Below are 19,360 nucleotides of genomic sequence, written 5' to 3' on the forward strand. Positions count from 1 at the left end.
GTATCTCCAGTTTTCTTGAAGAGATCTCTAGTCTTTCCCATTCTAATGTTTTCCTCTATTTCTTTGCACTGATCACTGAGGAAGTGATCTCTTATCTCTCCTTGCTGTTCTTTGGTATAGCAAGATTGTTTGGCTCCATAGCAAGATTGTTTGGCCACCTGATGGGAAGAAGTGACTCATTGGGAAAGACCCTAATACTGGGAAAGATCAAAGGTGGGAGGAGAAGGGGACGACAGAGGATGAGATGGTTGGATGGCATCACCAACTCAGTGGACATGAGTTTAAGTAAACTCTGGGAGTTGGTGATGGACAGGGATACCTGGCTTGCTGCAGTCTACGGGGTCTCAAAGAGTTGGACACAACTGAGCAACTGAACTGAACTGAATATCAAATAATCCGAAGTTCACAGAATTTGTTCGCATTAGTTCTCTGCTGTTTTCTGGAAGAGATTGTGTAGAATTGGTATTCTTTTAAAATTGTTAGATTTTTACCAGTGAAAGCATCAGGCCTGAATATCTTTTTTCAGGAGATTTTAAACTACAAATTCAATTTGTCGAATAGTTATAGGACTGTTCAGATTATCAGTTTCATCTTGGGTGAGTTTTGGTAGTTTGACTTATGAAGAATTGGTCTACTTCATCTGAATTGTCTGGTTTATATTCATAGAGTTGTTTGTAATATTACTTATATATTTTTAGCATTTTTATTGGAAAGTGAAAGTTAGTTTTGGCTGTGCCAGGTTGTCATTGCTGCGTGCAGTCTTTCCCTAGTTGCAGAGTGTCGGGGCTACTCTTTCTTTGAGGCTTTTCATTGTGCTGGCTTCTCTTGTTGGAGAGCCTGGGCTTTAGAGTGTGGGCTTCAGTAGTTGTGGCACATGGGCATGCCACTCTGAAGCATGAGGGATCTTCCTGGACCAGGGATCGAACCTGTGTCCCCTGCATTGGCAGGCGGATTCTTCGCCACTGGGCCACTAGGAAAGTCCTTCCTTATTATATTTTTAATGTCGGTACAGTCTCTAGTGATACCCTCTTTTTCATTCTTGAAATTGGTTAAGTTGTGTTTCTCTGTCTTTTTAAGTCATTCGTACTAGAACCTTATCAATTGTACTAAAGTTTTCAAAGAACCATCTCTTGGGTTGAGTGATATTTTTAAAAAAATTGATTTTCTGATTTTAGTGTCATTGACTTCTCTTCTTTATTATTTCCTTTCCTTTGCTTGCTTTTGCTTTATTTTGCTCTTTTTGGTAATTATGAATAACACTACTCTGTTATGAACATTCATACGCACATTTTTGCTTCAGTTCAGGTCAGTCGCTCAGTCGTGTCCAACTCTTTGCAACCCCATGGACTGTAGCGTGCCAGGCCTCCCTGTCCATCACCAACTCCCAGAGCTTGCTCAAACTCCTGTGCATTTAGTCGGTGATGCCATCCAACCATCTCATCCTCTGTCGTCCCCTTCTCCTCCTGCCTTCAGTCTTTCCCAGCATCAGGATCTTTCCCAATGAGTCAGTTCTTCCCATTAGGTGGCCAAAGTATTGGAGTTTCAGCTTCAGTATCAGTCCTTCCAATGAGTATTCAGGATGGATTTCCTTTATGATAGAGTGGTTTGATCTCCTTTCTGTCCAAGGGACTCTCAAGAGTCTTCTCCAACACCACAGTTCAAAAGCGTCAATTCTTCGCTACTCAGCTTTCTTTATAGTTCAACTCTCGCATCCATACATGACTACCTGAAAACCGATAGCTTTGACTAGACGGACCTTTGTTGGCAAGTGATGTCTCTGCTTTTTAATATGCCATCTAGGATGGTCATAACTTTTCTTCCAAGGAGCAAGTGATCTTAATTTCATGGCTGCAGTAACCATCTGCAGTGATTTGGGAGCCCCCCAAAATAGTCTCTCACGGTTTCCAATGTTTCCCTGTCTACTTGCCATGAAGTGATGGGACTAGATGTCGTGGTCTTAGTTTTCTGAATGTTATGTTTTAAGCCAAGATTTTTTGTTGTTGTTGTTTTGTTTTTTTACAGTCCAGGTCTTTATTTTTACACCCATCAGGCCATGAATTCATAGGGAATGGGCTCCAACATTTCGGGTTCCTTTCCATTGGTCCTCACAAAGTGTGCTTCTCTGGGTGGAGCAGGCTGGCGCTTCAGCTGAACCCAAGTCCCTTTCTCTTTGGCTTCCTTCTTTTTCTGATCGTTTTCCTTCACACGTTTCAGAAAGCTATCTCGGCTCTTAGAGTGCTTAATATGCTCGATACGCACATTAATTCTCTTGGCAAGAATCTTGCCCTTAACTTGTTTGTTTACAGTGATGCCAACAGCATGCTGGGTGATTGTAAACTCTCCCAGTTTTGCCATGGTAACATTTGTGGGGCATTCCTTGTTGAACAGTACCCATTCCCTTGATATCTACAATATGCCCCTTCTTGTAGATTCGCACGTCTGTGGCCAAAGGAACAACTCCGTGTTTTCTAAAAGGCCTAGAGAACATGTAGCGGGTGCCCCTCCTCTTTCCCTTTGTGTTGGTCGTTTTGGCGAATTAGCCTGAGGGGCCGGGGGAGAGAGAGAAGACGGCGGGATAAGCTGACTTTTTCACTTTGCTCTTTCACTGTCATCCAGAGGCTCTTTGGTTCTTTGCTTTCTGCCATAAGGGTCTTGTCATCTGCGCATCCGAGGTTATTGATATTTCTCCTGGCAGTCTTGAGTCCGGCTTGTGCTTTGTTGAGTCTGGCATTTTGCATGATGTACTCTGCATAGAAGTTAAATAAGCAGGGTTATTTTTGCTTAGACATGATTTAAAGTTATTTGGGGTAATTCCTAGGAGTGGAATTGCAGGGTCATGTGAAAGTTTTATGTTTAACTGCTTGGATAGTCGCCAAATTGTTTTCCATAGTGGTTGCCTCATTTTGCATTCCTGTCAGCAAACTTTTTTTGTACCTAGTCCAGCAATCTTCCTCTCTTATGGAGTCGGTAGTTCATTTATATATAATGCAGTTGGTGAGGTACTTGGGTTAAATCCGCCATCTTGTCATTCGATTTCAGTGTTTCCAAACTCTTTTTCTTTTTCTCTCTCCTGTCTTGACTTCTTTTGTATTACTGTGTTTCTCTCTCTGATTACCTAGTTAGTTGTGCATTCTTGTATTGCTTACCCCAGAAATTAGGATATGTAGTCTTGACTTACAATATTCTAATAAAAATAATAAATTTGGTCACTCTCCCATTAGTGTTCCTCTGACCCCTGTCTTTATCATTTTGTTATTACACATAATTATTTTGTATTCTATATGTCTTTAAGGCATTGTGTTTTGTCTTTAAGAGAATCCGTTCCGTCGCTCAGTCGTGTCCGACTCTTTGCGACCCCGTGGACTGTAGCCTACCAGGCTTCTCCGTGCATGGGATTCTCCAGGCAAGAATACTGGAGTGGGTTACCGTTTCCTTCTCCAGGGGATCTTCCCGACCCAGGGATTGAACCCGGGTCTCCCGCATTAGAGGCAGACGCTTTAACCTCTGAGCCACGAGGGAAGCCCTTACAGAGAATATTCATTTCTATTTTCCCACACATTCACCTATTTGTGGCTTTTAATTCCTTTAGAATTTTCATCTTGGATTACTTTTATCTTTTAGTGTAGGTTTGGGCCAGTAATTTTTCTGTTTTTGCCTATCCAGAAATGTCTTTACTTTGCCTTCACTTATTAAAGGGTATTTCTGCTGACCATAGTATTATGGTGAGCAGTTGTTTTCTCTTAGTTCTTTGAATAAGTCATTCTGTTGTTTTCTAGCATTCCAAAGTCCAGCAGTAGTTGTTCTGTTGAAGGTAAGGTATGTTTTTCCCCCCCACCGGTTGTTTTTCCGATATTTTTCGTTGGTTTTCCACAGTTTAAATGTGATATGTTTAGGTGTGTTTTTTGTATATATTCTTCTGGGGATTTGCATAACTTTTTGAATCTATAAAAAAGTGAAAGTGAAGTCGTTCAGTCGTGTCCGACTCATTGTGACCCCATGGACTGTAGCCTACCAGGCTCCTCTGTCCATAGGATTTTCCAGGCAAGAGTACTGGAGCCGGTTTCCAGATCTATGGGTTGTCTTTTAATCAGTTTTGACAAATTCTTGACCATCATCTTGTTATATATTGCCTCTGTTCCTTCTTTCTTACCTCTTTTGAGGTTCCAGTTATGTATATCCTAAACATTATCGTGTGTTTTACACATCTACTATGTCTTTTTCTGTATTTTTCAGTAGGTTTTGGTCTGTGTGCTTCTGGTTTGGATATTTTCTATTGCCTTGTTTTCCATTTTGTCTGTTCTTTCTTCTGGTATATCTAATGAGCTCTTTACAGCATCATTTATGTATTTCACTTACAGAATTTCCATTTGGTCCTTCTTATGATCGATTCCAATTTTCTGGAATCCTTCATCTTTTATTTTCTCAAACATATTTCTCATGTACCGTCTTGGGACTGAGCTGAGTTGAGGCTGGGTTTCAGTTTTGACCGGCCTCTGCCTCCCTGTCATTTGCCCCCACTGCTGACATGTGGTCACTCAGGGGAGGGGCTTCCAGCTGCGAGTGAGTTATGCCCATTTCCCCTAGCTGGACTTGAGCCTCTAATTTATGTTTCCTCATACTGATAACACTGCCAAAATCTCCACTCTGCTTTTCAGAGGCATTGTGCTTAGCTTCCTAACCTCCTGCCCTATGCATTTCCAGACTTTTTAAATATCTTGAAGGGAAAATTAGCTCTGTGTCAGGCCCAAACCTCGGAACTTCCCTGTTCACCCATTTGTCCCTTTTGTTTTGAATTTTGTCTGTAGTCTTTTTTTTCCTTCTACTTTTTATTTTATATTGGAGCATCATCGATACAGTGTTGTGTTAGTTTCAGGGGGTACAGCAAGGTGATTCAGTTATATATATACATGTACTGTCTACGGTCTTGCACGACTACCAGAGCCCTGCTGGTTTCTTGGTTCTCTAGCATCAGCCTGGGCAAAAGTTGCATCTCAGTCTCTTGCCTTACACCCAGGTTCAGCAGATACCTCCTTGGAGAAGTGGCCTCGCTTATCGGGCCACCTCTGCCTGCTTTCCTGCTCTCTGATTCCTGGTCTGTCTAGTTCTTTTCCTTCAGTAGTTCTCTGGTAGCCTTCAAGAGTTACTTTAAAACTTTTCCTATATTTTGAAGTTGTTCTTGATGGGAACATTGATTTAATTTAAAGTTATTCATTTAAAATGATTTCTTCATGCTTGGAAGTGCTGGTTGCATATAGTTTGTTATATGTTATTATATATAAATATATGTTATATTCTTATATATAGTGTATATATATACTATTATATGTAGTGTTATTTTATATATTACTATATACTATGTAGTAATAGTGATAATAAGTGGTAAAGTGATTGTCCCATATAGTTATGTATCATTTATCACATCTCTTACACAGTTAACTTCTTTGAACACAAGTTTCTCTAAGTGACGCTCGGTTTTGTGACGGCGTTGTGTATAGAAGGCTTCTGGAAAATGTTTTATATCAATGTAGAAATAAATTGAGTCTTAGTGGAAAGGCCTTGTGGTGAGAATATGTTACGAGGTAAAAGTCAGCAATGACTCTGAAACTGATTATATAAACATGTGAAAAAAATATTTGGTAGTCAAAAGCCCAGATGTACATTTCTTGGGATAATTGATGATTTTAGTATGGTTTTATGTTTGGGGCCACTATTTTTTCTTTTTGTTTCCTTAATATCAGCTTACAGTGTTAGCTCTGTTTACATCATGTGATTTCAGAGTTCAAAGAACTCTAATGTGTGTTTTTAAATTTTGCTTTTAATGTAAAAAGAACAGGAAAATATGAGACCAAAGTGATATCTCTTCCTTTACCTGCCACCTCAAAATGTGTCCCACTGTGTATAACGACTGCTCTTCCTCTCCTACCCTCTCCTTTCATTTTTTGTCCTCCTTTCCTATTGATACATGTTAGTTGGCAAAAATACAGAAATTGAAGTACTTAAGAAAAACAAATTTGAAATCTCTTGTAATCCCATTACCAAGCAGTAATCAGGTTTCTGAGCATTTGACACGTATCTTTTGTGGGGTTTTCTATGTAAAATGGACTGTATGTATTGTTATTTGTCGTTCTCAGCCAGGCCTTTTCATTAATATCACCTGTAATAATTAAAATATCCGTATAGATTCTGCAATACACCTCATACTTAACCAAATCAGAATCTCTAGGGGTAGGGTGAAGAGGGTTTTGTTGAGAAAAACAAAAACTTCCCTTCAGAAAATTTTAATTGCCTTCAGAAATCTTCTAAAACAGAAAAAACCAAGAATATTGCCATATTATATGTGAAGAAAACTTTGACTTGTATACAACTCTCCATCTAATGATTTGGTTTGGACTTTTTCCCAGCCATTCCGCCCTGGGGTGAATTTGGACTTCTGTCGGGATTTCCGCCATCTCTCTGTGCGCTCTGTTATTCTATCTGTGTGGAGTACGGACGTGTCACACTTCCCTGCCGCAGGCTCTGTCAGTGGGCTCACAGTGAGTGCTCGAGGCTCATGGAGCTGTTTGGTGTTCCTTGGCCTGAAGATATGGAATGCAGTAGGTGCGAAAATCATAGATTTTTCATGGACCATTGCTTCTTTTGCAGCATATTTAAAATTATTTGTCTTCTAGTTCATCAGTTTTTAAGAACTTTTCGAAGTGTGTATATTACTTATAATTTTGAACAGAAGTTTCATGCCTCAGAGCTGTTCATTTCCTTAGGAATTTGGAATAAAATGAAAAAGGTGGAAAAAGAAAAACATTTCAGTGAAGAAAATTTTAAAGTAATTAAGAAAAACATAAGATATTGATTGTTTGATATCTTTCCCTTAGTTTTTTTTTTTTTCTGGTTATAAAAGTAATGCCATTTATAAAGCATTAGAAGATATAGAGAACATAATCATTTGTTGCCTCATTATTAAATATCTCTAATGACTTAATGGGACTCAAATATCTTTATGATTTCGGTGTTATTGACTACAGTAGTTCTGTCATTTCTGTTTTTCTTCCTTTTTTTCAATGTTGGTTTTTTGATCATGCAACGTGGGATCTTAGTTCCCTGATCAGAGATAGAACCCGTGGCCTCTGCACTGGAAGCACGGAGTCAACCACTGGACTGCCAGGGAAGTCCCTTTGTTCTGTTTTACTATCATGTATTACCATACCCAGACCCAGAAAATGTCAGATACTTTTCAAATCACTTCCAATATATAGATTGTAAGCATTTCCTAAAGGTTTGAGGACATTTACCTGACAGTCTTATAGATTTGTTTAAGAGAACATAATTGTTAGTAATAACGTGTATGGTAGTAATACTGCATTTTTTTATACTATAATGTTGTGCCTTTTCGTGTTCTTAAATGTTTCAAGGATAAAGCATAGATGAATACCTATAAAGCTCTTACTGTCTAGCTTTGTCCAATAATATTTTGCAGTGTTTGCTTCAGACTTTTTTTTGGCCACACCCAAGATCCCACATGGCTTGCAGGATCTTAGTTCCCCCAACTAAGGATGGAACCTGGGGCCCAGACAATGAGAATACCAAGTCCTAACCATTGGACCACCAGGGAATGCCCCAGATTTCTTTTTTAAAGAAATAAAACAGTACAGGTAGAGTTGAAGATTCCTTCGTTAGTATTCATCTTGATTTCATTTCCTTCTTTTCTCCCCAGAGATGAGATCATCAGTGTTGAATCTGTCGTTAATTCTTCTTGTGTTTGTTTTTACACTCTTAGTGTACATCACAAGCATATCCATAAGCAACATTCTATGCTTTTTTACGTTCCATATATATATATAAATATATAATGTTGTACATGTATCTGTGTTTATATCTGTATCTGTTGTTTATATTTGTTAGCCTGGTTCTTTCCTCTTAATTGCTGTGTAATGGCCAATTGTGTTAATACTACTATCTGTAGTTACTTAGCCATCTTCTACTGATGGTCATTTAAGTTATTTCCAAGGGTTTGCTATTATGGGCAGTGCTGCACAGAACACTTAATTCTCCTTCATGTTTAAAATCAATTTTATTTATCATCTGTCAATAGCCCTTGGAGATAGGTAAAAAGCCCACGTTGTCACTGTCATTTGATAGATGGAGAAACTTAAAACATGTGTTAGTTACTTGTAGTCAGTTCACTGACAGCTGGCTTTCTTTGTCTACTCTGTTTTTCACCTGTTTGACATACTCTCTTGTCTAGACCCATCAAACCATTCATCCACTGTCTCCCCAAAACCTTATAGTATTTATCGTTCCTCTTTTAGAAATCTAAATTTATTGGTATTTATAACAACAGTTATGAATTACCTTGGCAGGAATCCTATTTTAAGTTTTGTGTCTAACTACAATTGTTTAGTGGTCTTTTTATTTTAATAGATTATGTACAGTTATAGAAATGTCATTATGATCTCTGTTTTGTTAGTATTAAATCTGTTTTATGTCCTCAGTATTTTGCCTGGAGTTGCCTAACTCTGAATTCTTCCTTAACTTCTGACAAACTGATCTCTCATAATAACCTTTCATTCTTCCAAATCTCTCATATCCTTGTTCATACTGTACCTCTTCTTCAGTTTTATGGATACCCCAAAGTTATGGGGTTTGACCTCAGCTTTCCTAATAGCTCCCTTCCTGATCTCATTTCTTTTCTTACTTAGGTTAAACTTTGTTGTCTGTCACATAAAATAGTACTTTTGCTAACAATTTCAACTTATTCCATCTACTGTGCTTGTTCAGATCTCTAGCTGGACCAATTCAACTAATTTATTACAAGTTAATTATGCTGCATATTTAATTATTTAAATCATAGCAACACCTTTTTTTTTATTACAGTCCAAATTCTATCATTGTTTTATTATATTTGCTTTATCACATCTGTCCATCCCTCTACTGATCTACTAATCTACATTACTCTTTGAGTGTATTTAAAAATAAAAGAGAGACAACAGTTACTGTCCTCACAAATATTTTATTAGGTCCTTCACCAAACATTTGTCTGTAGTGTTTTTTTTTTTCTTCCGTTTAAAACTTTACAAGGAAATGCACAGATCTAAAGACAGCACCTGAGTTTTGATTAAAAACCTGCAGCTTAGAAAGCCAAATCCTTAGAAGGGTGTAGAACCTGATCATTACCATTGCCTCACGCTCTCATGCTCCTTGCTAGTCAGCCCATGTCTGTGCCATCCTCTGGAGGCAACTGCTGTTTAGTATCCTTCCTAGATGGTCACTGTGTGTATTCTAGAGCTTCATACAAATGAAGCCATACGTGTATAACTCATTGTGCTTGAGTGAAGAGTGCTCTTCTTTGCTCTGTTTTCAAGACTCATTAATGGTTTTGTGTTCATTAATAGTTCTTTCCTTTTTCTTGTCTTCCATTGTATAGATTACTATATTTGGCTTATCCATTCTCCTGTTGCTAGACAGTTTAAACCATAGCTGCTCTGTTTGCTCTTTGTCTTTAGTCAGTTTTCAGTGTGGTCAACGGGAAAGTTTCTATTCATTCTCCCCAGCACTTATGCCAAATCTACGTCACTCACTTCATACCTATATTTCATTTCACAGTCATTCCTTATGTGACCCTTACTCCCCTCAACCTCAGTCTGTCCTCCTTCCCTGAAAATCACTTCAGCATTTTGTGCACACTATTGTGGTCTGCTAGTCTGCTACATGTCACTCAGTCCAGTCCTTCTCAATTTCCTTTCTTGCATCTTCTTCTTCCTGGTGCTTCTTAGCAATCTGTTTCTGTTCTTTTTGATTCTACATGTTTCCTCTGGATAATTTCATCTCACTGATTTTAACCATTCCCCACACGCTGATGCCTCCTAAATCCAAATCTATACCCTTGTCATCTTTCTGGTAAGTTCCAAATCTGCCTAACAAGCAGCCATTGGATATCCTAACCTGAATTTGTCTCAAGTACCTCAACTTCAACATGTCTAAAATTGATTTTACTTCTTGCTCATTTTATTTTTTTTAATTCCTAGAAGGCATATTCCTCCTTCATTGACCCAAGCTCCCACATCCAGTCAGTTGTAGATTCTGTTGCTTTTATTTAACTAATTTCACAGCTGTCTCATTCTCACTGCCTGATCTGGTTTTAGTTATGGCTCATCGGATATCTCTGCTCTCAATTTTGTACAGCTCAAATGTCTTCCATACTCCTTCTAGTCATCTTTCTAATTAACTTGTATGTGGGGTGAGCGCTCAGTCATGTAGAACTTTTTGAGACCCCGTGGACTATATATATAGCCCACCAGACTCCTCTGTCCATGCATGAAATTTTCCAGGCAAGAATATTGGAGTGGGTTGCCATTTCCTTTTCCAGGGAATCTTTCCGACCCCAGGATCGAACCCACGTCTCTTGTGTCTCCTGCAGTAGCAGGCAGGTTCTTTACCAGTTGAGCCACCAGGGAAGCTGTTAAGTTGGGTAAGGGCCATATGAATATATTTAGTCAACAGTCATCCATTCAGCAAATATCAATTGGATGTCTTCCATGTGCTTGACCGGAGAAGGCAGTGGCAACCCACTCCAGTACTCTTGCCTGGAAAATCCCATGGGCGGAGGAGCCTGGTGGGCTGCAGTCCATGGGGTCACTAAGAGTCGGACACAGCTGAGCGACTTCATTTTCACTTTTCACTTTCATGCATTGGAGAAGGAAATGGCAACCCACTCCAGAGTTCTTGCCTGGAGAATCCCAGGGACGGGGTGACCCTAGTGGGCTGCCGTCTGTGGGGTCACACAGAGTGTGACGTGACTGAAGTGATTGAGCAGCAGCAGCAGCATGTGCTAGACACTACTCCAGATAGTGGAGATGAGTAGTGAACAAAACCTGGTCTGTTCTAATGGAGCTACAGTTCAAGTGATGGCTGTAATGGTAGAATATAGATAAGCAGATAATGTCAGATAGCAGTGACTGCCAATAAGAAAGAATAGAGTTAGGTGACATTAGGGAAGTCCTTTTTTAATAAGGAGACAGTGTGACAGGGACGTGAATGAAATGAGAGAACAAATGATACAGATATCTAGGGAAGATCGGTCCAGGCAGAGGAAGCAGAGCAACAAGTGCAGAGGCTCTGAAGTGGAAGCGTGCTGGTTATATTCACAGAACAACGGGGACACCACAGAGGCTCGAGCCGTGTGAGTAAGGGAGAAGGGAAGGAAATTCAATCAGAAAGCACTGGGGTTGGGAGGTGTCTTTAGAGCTCCTTTATGGAATTTGGATTTGATTCTGAGTGAGTCAGAAGATGTTGAGCAGAAGAGACATGATCATGAGCACAGGGGTGGCATGTCTTTAAAGAATCACCCTGGTTCTTGTGTACAAATGGAGATGAAGTGGAAGCCACTCCAGAAATCCAAGGATGAGGTACTAATCGCTCAAACTGGGTGGATGCTGTGGAGGATGTGGAAAGTGGTCAGATTCTAGATACGTTGCGAAATCGAATGACAAGAAGTGCTGGTAGGTTGTGAGGTGGATACTCAGAAGCAGTTTCAAGGAGAACCCCAAGGGTTTCGGCCTGAGCAACTAGAAGAGTGGGATTACCATTTGTGAAAATGGAGAAACTAAGGAGTGGAAATCAAGAGTTTGGTTTTGGAAGGATTAGAAAGTAAGGAGTGTGTCTGTGATGAGTTGGTGGTTGGATGTAGAGATGTGTCCATTGATATGTTTGTCAGTGTTTACACACACACGCATACACATGTTTCTGAAAGTGCTTACCTCTTGTGCTTACAGTTCATGCGCTCTTCGTGCCCCAGCAACACTACACACACCCTGTTTGAACCTCTGTGCCTTTGCTCGCATTTTTTGTTAGAATACTGATTGCCATACTGCCAGTACAGGCAAATACTGATTCAAAAATCCTGTGTTGAGGGACTGACATGAAGTCTTTCATAATTTTGATTGCTTCATATGTCATGCTGCTGTATCTTGTATTGTGTTTACAAGTTTGTGCCTTCTTTTGAACTCAAGGATAGAGTGTTTTTTAGGTGTTTTTCTCTTAAAGCCCTGGCTTACTGCAGAGTTCTAATAAATGCCTCTGTGCAGTGAGTTTCTGTCATTTCTCTTTATAATCCAAGCCTTGTGAAGAAAACGGTTTGTATTAATCAGCTTCAGTATAAGCTTATACATGTATTTGGCAAACTTAATATCAGTGACAGTTTCTTGGAAACGATTTGATCCATGCAACTACTGAATATCTAGTTGATGGGAGTCTGAAGGCTTAGAAACTGGTGCTGCCAAGAAAACTGAAAATGCAGGAAGTTCATGAGAACAGTACTTGCGATCATGTGAGAATGTCTGCAGCACGTCCCTGATTTTTTCTGTACTGTGCGTGTGATGCTTTCTCAAGTCTGGAAAACTGTCAAAATGCAGATTTCTTGGGCCCTAACATAGGCATAATGAAATAGAATTTGAGGTGGTGAAGAATGTCTCATCCTCTCCTACCCTCTCCCCATGTCCATAAGTGTCTTCTCCATGTCTGTTTCTCCGTTGTTGCCCTATAAATAGATTCTTCAGTAGTGCTTTTCTAGATTCCATATATATGCATTCGAATACAATATTTGTCTTTGTCTTTCTTACTCACTTCACTCTGTGTGATAGCTTCTAGGTTCATCCACCTCATTAGAACTGACTCAGATGCCTTCCTTTTGATGGCTGAGTCATATTCCATTGTGCATATGTACCACAATTTCTTTATCCATTCATCTATCAGTGGACAACTAGGTTGCTGCAGTGAACAATGGGATACATGGGTCTCTTTCAACTTTGGTTTCCTCAGGGTATATGCCTAGGAGTGGGATTGCTGGGTCATATGGCGGTTTTATTCCTAATTTTTTAAGGAGTCTCCATACCGTCTTCCATAGTGGCTGTATCAATTTACATTCCCATCAACAGTGCAAGAGTGTTCCCTTTCCTCCACACACTCTCGGCATTTATTGTTTGTAGATGTTTTTGATGATGGCCGTTCTGGCCGCTGTGAGGTGATATCTCATTGTAATTTTGATTTGCATTTCTCTAATAATGAGCAGTGTTGAGCATCTTTTCATGTGTTTGTTATCCATCTGTATGTCTTCTTTGGAGAAATGTCTGTTTAGGTCTTTTTCCCACGTTTTGTTTGGGTTGTTTGTTTTTCTGGCATTGAGTTGTAGGAGCTGCTTGTATATTTTGGAAATTAATCCTTTGTCAGTTATTTCATTTGCTATTGTTTTCTCCCATTCTGAGGGCTGTCTTTTCACCTTGCTTATCGTTTCCTTTGCTGTGCAAAGGATTTCAAGTTTAATCAGTTTCCACTTGTTCACTTTTGTTTTTATTTCCATTACTCTAGGAGGTGGGTCATAGAGTATCTTGCTTTGATTTACGTCATTGAGTGTTCTGCCTATGTTTTCTTCTAAGAGTTTTATAGTTTCTGATCTTACATTTAGGTCTTTAATCCATTTTGAGTTTATCTTTTTGTAGGTGTTAGAAGTGTTCTAATTTCATTATTTTACATGTAGCTGTCCAGTTTTCCCAGCCCCGTTTATTGAAGAGCCCGTCTTTGCCCCATCGTAAATTCTTGCCTCCTTTGTCAAAAATAAGGTACCCATAGGTGCTTGGGTTTATTTCGGGCTTTCTCTCTTGTTCCATCAGTCTATATTTCTATTTTTGTGCCAGTACCATACTATCTTGATGACTGTAGCTTTGTAGTATAATCTGAAGTCAGGAAGGTTGATTCCTCCAACTCCATTCTTTGTCAGGACTGCTTTGGCTGTTTGGGATCTTTTGTGTTTCCATATGAATTGTGCAGTTTTTTGTGCTAGTTCTGTGAAAAATGCCATTGGTAATTTGATAGGGATCACGTTGAGTCTGTAGATTGTGTTTGGTAGTATAGTCATTTTCACAGTATTGACTCTTCCTACCCAGAAACATGGAATATCTCTCCATCTGTTTGTGTCATCTTTGATTTCTTTCACCAGTGTCTTATACTTTTCTGTGTACAGTTCTTTTGTCTGCTTAGGTAAGTTTATTCCTAGATATTTAATTGTTTTTGTTGCGGTGGTGAATGGGATTGATTCCTTAGTTTCTCTTTCTGATTTTTCATTGTTAGTATATAGAAATGCAAGTGATTTCTGTGTATTGATTTTGTGTCCTGCAACTTTGCTAAATTCACTGATTAGCTCTAGTCATTTTCTGATACTGTCTTTAGGGTTTTCTATGTACAGTATCATGTCATCTGTAAACAGTGAGAGCTGTACTTCTTCTTTTCTGATCTGAATTCCTTTTATTTCTTTTTCTTCTCTGATTGCTGTAGCTAGGACTTCCAGAACTATTTTGAATAATAGTGGTGAAAGTGGACACCCTTATGTTGTCCCTGATCTTAGGGGGAATGCTTTCAGTTTTTCACCATTGAGAATAATGTTTGCTGTAGACTTATCATATATGCCCTTTACTAGGTTGAGGAAAGTTCCTTCTGTGCCCATTTTTTGAAGTTTTAATCATAAATGGGTGCTAAATTTTGTCAAAGGCTTTTTCTGCATCCATTGGATTTCATAGTGCCAGTAAAATCGACAGCTCCAACAGAGGGGGTGCAGGGAAGGAGAAAAAGAAGAAAAAAGCCAAAAGAATCTACAGAAGAAGCCAAAAAATAAGAATAATAAATGTTTTTCTTGAGTCATTGCTGTCAGCGTCCTTTCCCTCGCTGGGAGTCACAGTCCACTTTTACCTCCCTAGGATGCCCTCCAGCACTGTGCTGATCTCTGGACCTGCTGTGGGGGCAGCTTAGATTCTAATCTGGTCCAACTCCTGTGTGTTCTTGCCTCCAGTGTCCAAAGCTATCAGAACTAGTGAGTTTTCTTTTGTGGGAGTTCTCAATGACCTTTTATATATTCCATAGACACAGAGTCTGCCTAATTGATCGTGTGGATTTAATCTGTAGCTTGTACAGCTGGTGGGAAGGTTTTAGGTCTTCTTCCTTAGCCACACTGCCCCTGGGTTCCAGTTGTGGTTTTATTTCCACCTATACATGTGGTCCTCCACTGGGGTTTGCTCCTGCGGCTGCCCTGGAGGACTTGGGTTTGCCCCTGTGAAGGCCAGGTGTGGAGGTGGTTCCTCTGCTTGGGTTGCAGGGGTTCTGGCAGCACCAGGTACTCAGGGGAGTTGGCGACGAGGGCAGCAGGACGTACAGTGCTCTAGAAGGGTATGGCAACCAGTATTGGCCAATACGCTCCAGTATTCTTGTCTGGAGAACGCCCCTCCTCCCTGACAGAGATGCCTGGCAGGTCACAGTTTACAGGACAGCAAAGAGTTGGACAGGACTGAAGCGACCCTGTGGGCGTAGACGCAAGATAGCGGACAGCTGCCTGTGGCAGCTCTGCCCCAGTGAGAGTTGAACTTGAAGGTGGTGCAGCTGCTTGGGTTGCAGGGACCCTGGCAGTGCCTAGTGTGCAAGGATACGGACTTCCTCCGCTGCCAGAGTTACGTCCCTATCAGAGCCTCTTGTAGCCGGCGATCGAAAGGCCTCTTTGGCCATTCTACCTTAGCTCCGCCTGCTCGAACACTTAGAGGGCTACCTTGCCTGGGGTCCTTCTCTGTTGTTCGGTGTGTCAGGCACATAGAGGGGCCCCCCTGGCTAGAATCCTAGTCTGTAGGTTGGCGCCTCTGGCACTTAACGTGGCACCCTGGGTGGGGTCCTACTCTGTAGTTCAGTGTGTCAGGTGTTTGATGGGCCAGCCTATTGTCCAGCTGCCGATGCTGGTGTGTGGGGAGAGAGAGGCTATGGTGATGGCTCCATCCCCTACCTGTGACTCCACTTGAATGGATTCCACTTGATCGGGAGAGAAGCCAAAGACTCTGCCTACCTGATTCAGAGCCAAAGTCTCAGAAACAATAATTGTACTTAGGCCACCACAATAACGATACATATATCCTTGGTGTTTTTCTTATTCTGTGAGGCTTTTTTCCCACTTTAGCGTGAATAATTTTTTCTATTTAATTAAAAAGAATTTAAGCCCCAGCATCTTTGGTAGATGATGGATCTAAATTGGGAAAATATTTTCCATATTGTGTTGAAATAAAGTCACGTTGCAAAATTCTGTTGATTGACATTAGAGTGTTGTTAGTGGAGACTGGTTGTTGAAAAGATAGGAAAAGTAGGCTCTTCACAGCGAGGCAGGCAGTTGTAGAAAAAGGACGATGACCAAGATATAGGGATAGTGGTGGAGGCGGATTGTCTGCCTTTTCTGCTGGGGATTCTCCATCAGTTCCCAGTAAAGAGACCGAAGAAATACATCAGATGAGGCTTTTCCACTGTTAAGGTGGTATTTTAAAATTTAACTTTATTTTATATTGGAGTAATGTTGATTTATGATACTGTGCTAGTTTCAGGTGTACCGCAAGGCGATTCAGTTATGCATGTACAGATATCCATTCTTCTTCTATTCTTTCCCCATATAGGTTATTACAGAATATTGAGTGCAGTTGTTGATTCTCTGTTTTATATACAGTAATGTGTATCTGTTAATCCCAAACCCAATTTATCCCTCCTTTCCACTTTTTCCCTTTTGTAACTGTAAGTTTATTTTCAAAGTCTATGAGTCTCTTTCTGTTTAGCTTGAGTTGCTTTCTCACTGTATCGTTATCATGGCAGGTACTGACTTGTCTTCCCTGGGGATTTGGCTTTAACCAGAACCGTGTAATACACAATGTCCCACGTTACAACCTTCTGACCTACAATTCTCCTCTTTACTGTCTTGCTCAGTTGAAGGTTTTGGTTGTTGCTGTTATTACTGATTTTGTTTTTAGCACTCCTTTAATATAAGCATTTGTGATATATGGACAGTATTTCTAATTTATGAAAGATAATACAATGCAGTTAAAAAGTACTGAAGGAGTCATCGGATGCGGTTTCTCCCCCAAGTTCCCTTTTTCTCCTCTCCTCCTTTTCTGGGTAAACGTATTCAGTCCCATACTTTGGATTATATAGGTCAACTTTTCTTCTGAACTGCGACGTGTATCTGTTTATATGACATCTCCAACTCAACGTGTCTGAAATACAATTCTTAATTTTTCTTCTTAAACCCTGTCACTGTTCCTGCATTCCATCCCCAATTATTTCCATTCAGTAAATGGTATTGTCATCTGTGAGTAGTTGTTCATTTGCTAAGTCGTGTCTGACTCTTTGCAACCCCGTGGACTGCAGCCCACCAGGCTCCCCGTCTCATCGAGTTTGCTCACCTTCATATGCATGAAGTCAGTGATGCTGTCTAACGGTCTCATCCTCTGCTACCTGCTTCTCCTTTTCTCTTCAGTCTTTGTCAGCATCAGGGTCTTTGCCAGTGAGTCGGTTCTTCACATCAAGTGTCCAAAGTATTGGAGCTTCAGCATCAGTCCTTCCACTGAATACTCAGGGTTGATTTCCTTTAGGATTGACTGGTTTGATGTCCTTGAAGTCAAGGGGACTCTCAAGAAGCTTCTTCAACACCACAATGAACTAAAGCATCAATTCTTTGGCACTCAAACTTATATATGGTCCAACTCTAACAGCTGTACATGAGTACTGGAAAGATCATATCTTTGACTGTATGGACCAGTCCAGCTATAATCATGCGCCGGTTAGAGATAAAGTGTAATAAGGGAATTTTTAAACAGAGTCAGCCTAAAAGACAAAATAAGCTAATTTGTAGAATAGAAATGCAAAATGATGACTGGAGATAAAAGCGTGGGCTACTAGAATCCAGGTCTGAAGTGGCTGGGGTGGCTAGGCATTCAGTTTCTATGGGTATACAGAAGTAAAAGTGTTACATGGGAGTCAGAGAGTCCTCTGACTAGGCTTATCAGTTAAAAGTAGGAGTCAGAAATGGAACTCTCCTGCTCCTAGAAGAAAGTTTACATGAAAGGTGGAACCAGCTCTTTTCTGAAACTGCATTTAGCATAAAAACACTTAAAATATTTATCTAGAGATGGGAGAGGGCCAAACTTGAATGACTCAGTAGCTGAGTCTATGGTAGCTGATACTGATTATTAGACCTGGTTTTTAACTAGGGCCCCATAAAGTAAAGTGAAGTCGCTCAGTCATGTCCGACTCTGCGACCCCATGGACTGTAGCCCACCAGACTCCTCCGTCCATGGGATTTTCCCAGCAGGAGTACTGGAGTGGATTGCCATTTCCTTCTCCAGAGGATCTTCCCAACCCAGGGATCAAACCTGGGTCGACCGCCTGAGCCCCCAGGGAAGTCCAGGGCCCCATGGGTACTGGTAAAGACAAAAATGAATGAAACATGGTGGATAAATAGAGGGAGTGAGTAAACAGAAATTCCAAAGCACAATTAAAGAAAAAAAGCTAAACCTAAAAAGTCATTCAATAAAATCAAGTCAGGAGATGGATTCACTCCCAAATGTAATGAAAGTAGTAAATAGAAAGTAATAATTTTCTAAAGACTTATTTTAAAAATATGTATGTTTAGGATTCTTCAATAGATAAATAATAAAAAGCACTTTAAAAGAATAAGAACTTATGATAAATTAGCAGAAATGAAATAAGAATAGACAAACATAAAAGTCAATTTGCCTAGAAATGTAGTTATAGGAATTAGGTCAATAGATGGAATGAATTCTAAAGTAGACATGATTAAAGAGAGAACTAGTAAAGTGGAAAATTGTTCTAACTCTAGATCACCCAGAATGCATAATAAAGACATAAAATACTCAAAATTACCTAATTATGCCATTAAGAGATATTAAAAATAGGTTGAGAAGCTTCAGTATACATCGAATGGGAGTTCTAGAACAAGGGGCTGTAAGAATGACTAAGAAATGATAACTAAAGAACTACATCCTGAATTTATCAGAACTGAAAACTTGAAACCTCACATTAAAAGGACGCTCTGCATACTAAGCAGGACAAGTAAAAACCAATCACAATGAGAAACATTCTTTGCAAGTATAAGGATAGAGCAACTAGAAGGCTAGAGACATTTAAAAGTTACCAGAGAGAAGAAATCTCCAAAAGATTATCAACTGTGCAGGCTTCTCAACAGCAACAATCGTGGCTAGAAGATAATGAACTAATATCTTTAAAATGCTGAGTGATGATAACTTTATCCATCTAAAGCACCACTGAAGATTGAGGACAAGAGAAAGACATTTTGGGTCAAGGATAAAATAATTTATCTTCAGCATACCCTATCTATAAGAATTTCTAAAAAGCATCCTTTAGCAGAAAGAAAAGAGAACCCCAAGATAGGATGAGGGTGTACTTTTTGGCAAAGCCACTAAACAATGATAATAACAAAACCAATTATTTTTGTAAAGGTTATTCTGATTCTCTGGAAAATAATAACAAGGAGTATTAGGTA

The 19,360-nt window shown here is 39.9% G+C and overlaps 1 protein-coding gene and 1 pseudogene across 1 annotated transcript in view; one reads left to right on the forward strand and one right to left on the reverse strand.

Annotated features, from left to right (window-relative positions):
* LOC148776264 (liprin-alpha-1-like) overlaps window positions 1–19,360 on the forward strand; it is a 141,669-nt gene that overhangs the window by 27,114 nt on the left and 95,195 nt on the right. The window lies entirely within an intron of this gene.
* Window positions 1,955–2,536, reverse strand: LOC148776266 (large ribosomal subunit protein eL21 pseudogene; annotated as a pseudogene).

The sequence above is a fragment of the Moschus berezovskii genome, chromosome 11 (genome assembly GCF_049115385.1).
Source record: "Moschus berezovskii isolate FMDL1 chromosome 11, NW_MosBer_1.0, whole genome shotgun sequence".
NCBI lineage: Eukaryota > Metazoa > Chordata > Mammalia > Artiodactyla > Moschidae > Moschus > Moschus berezovskii.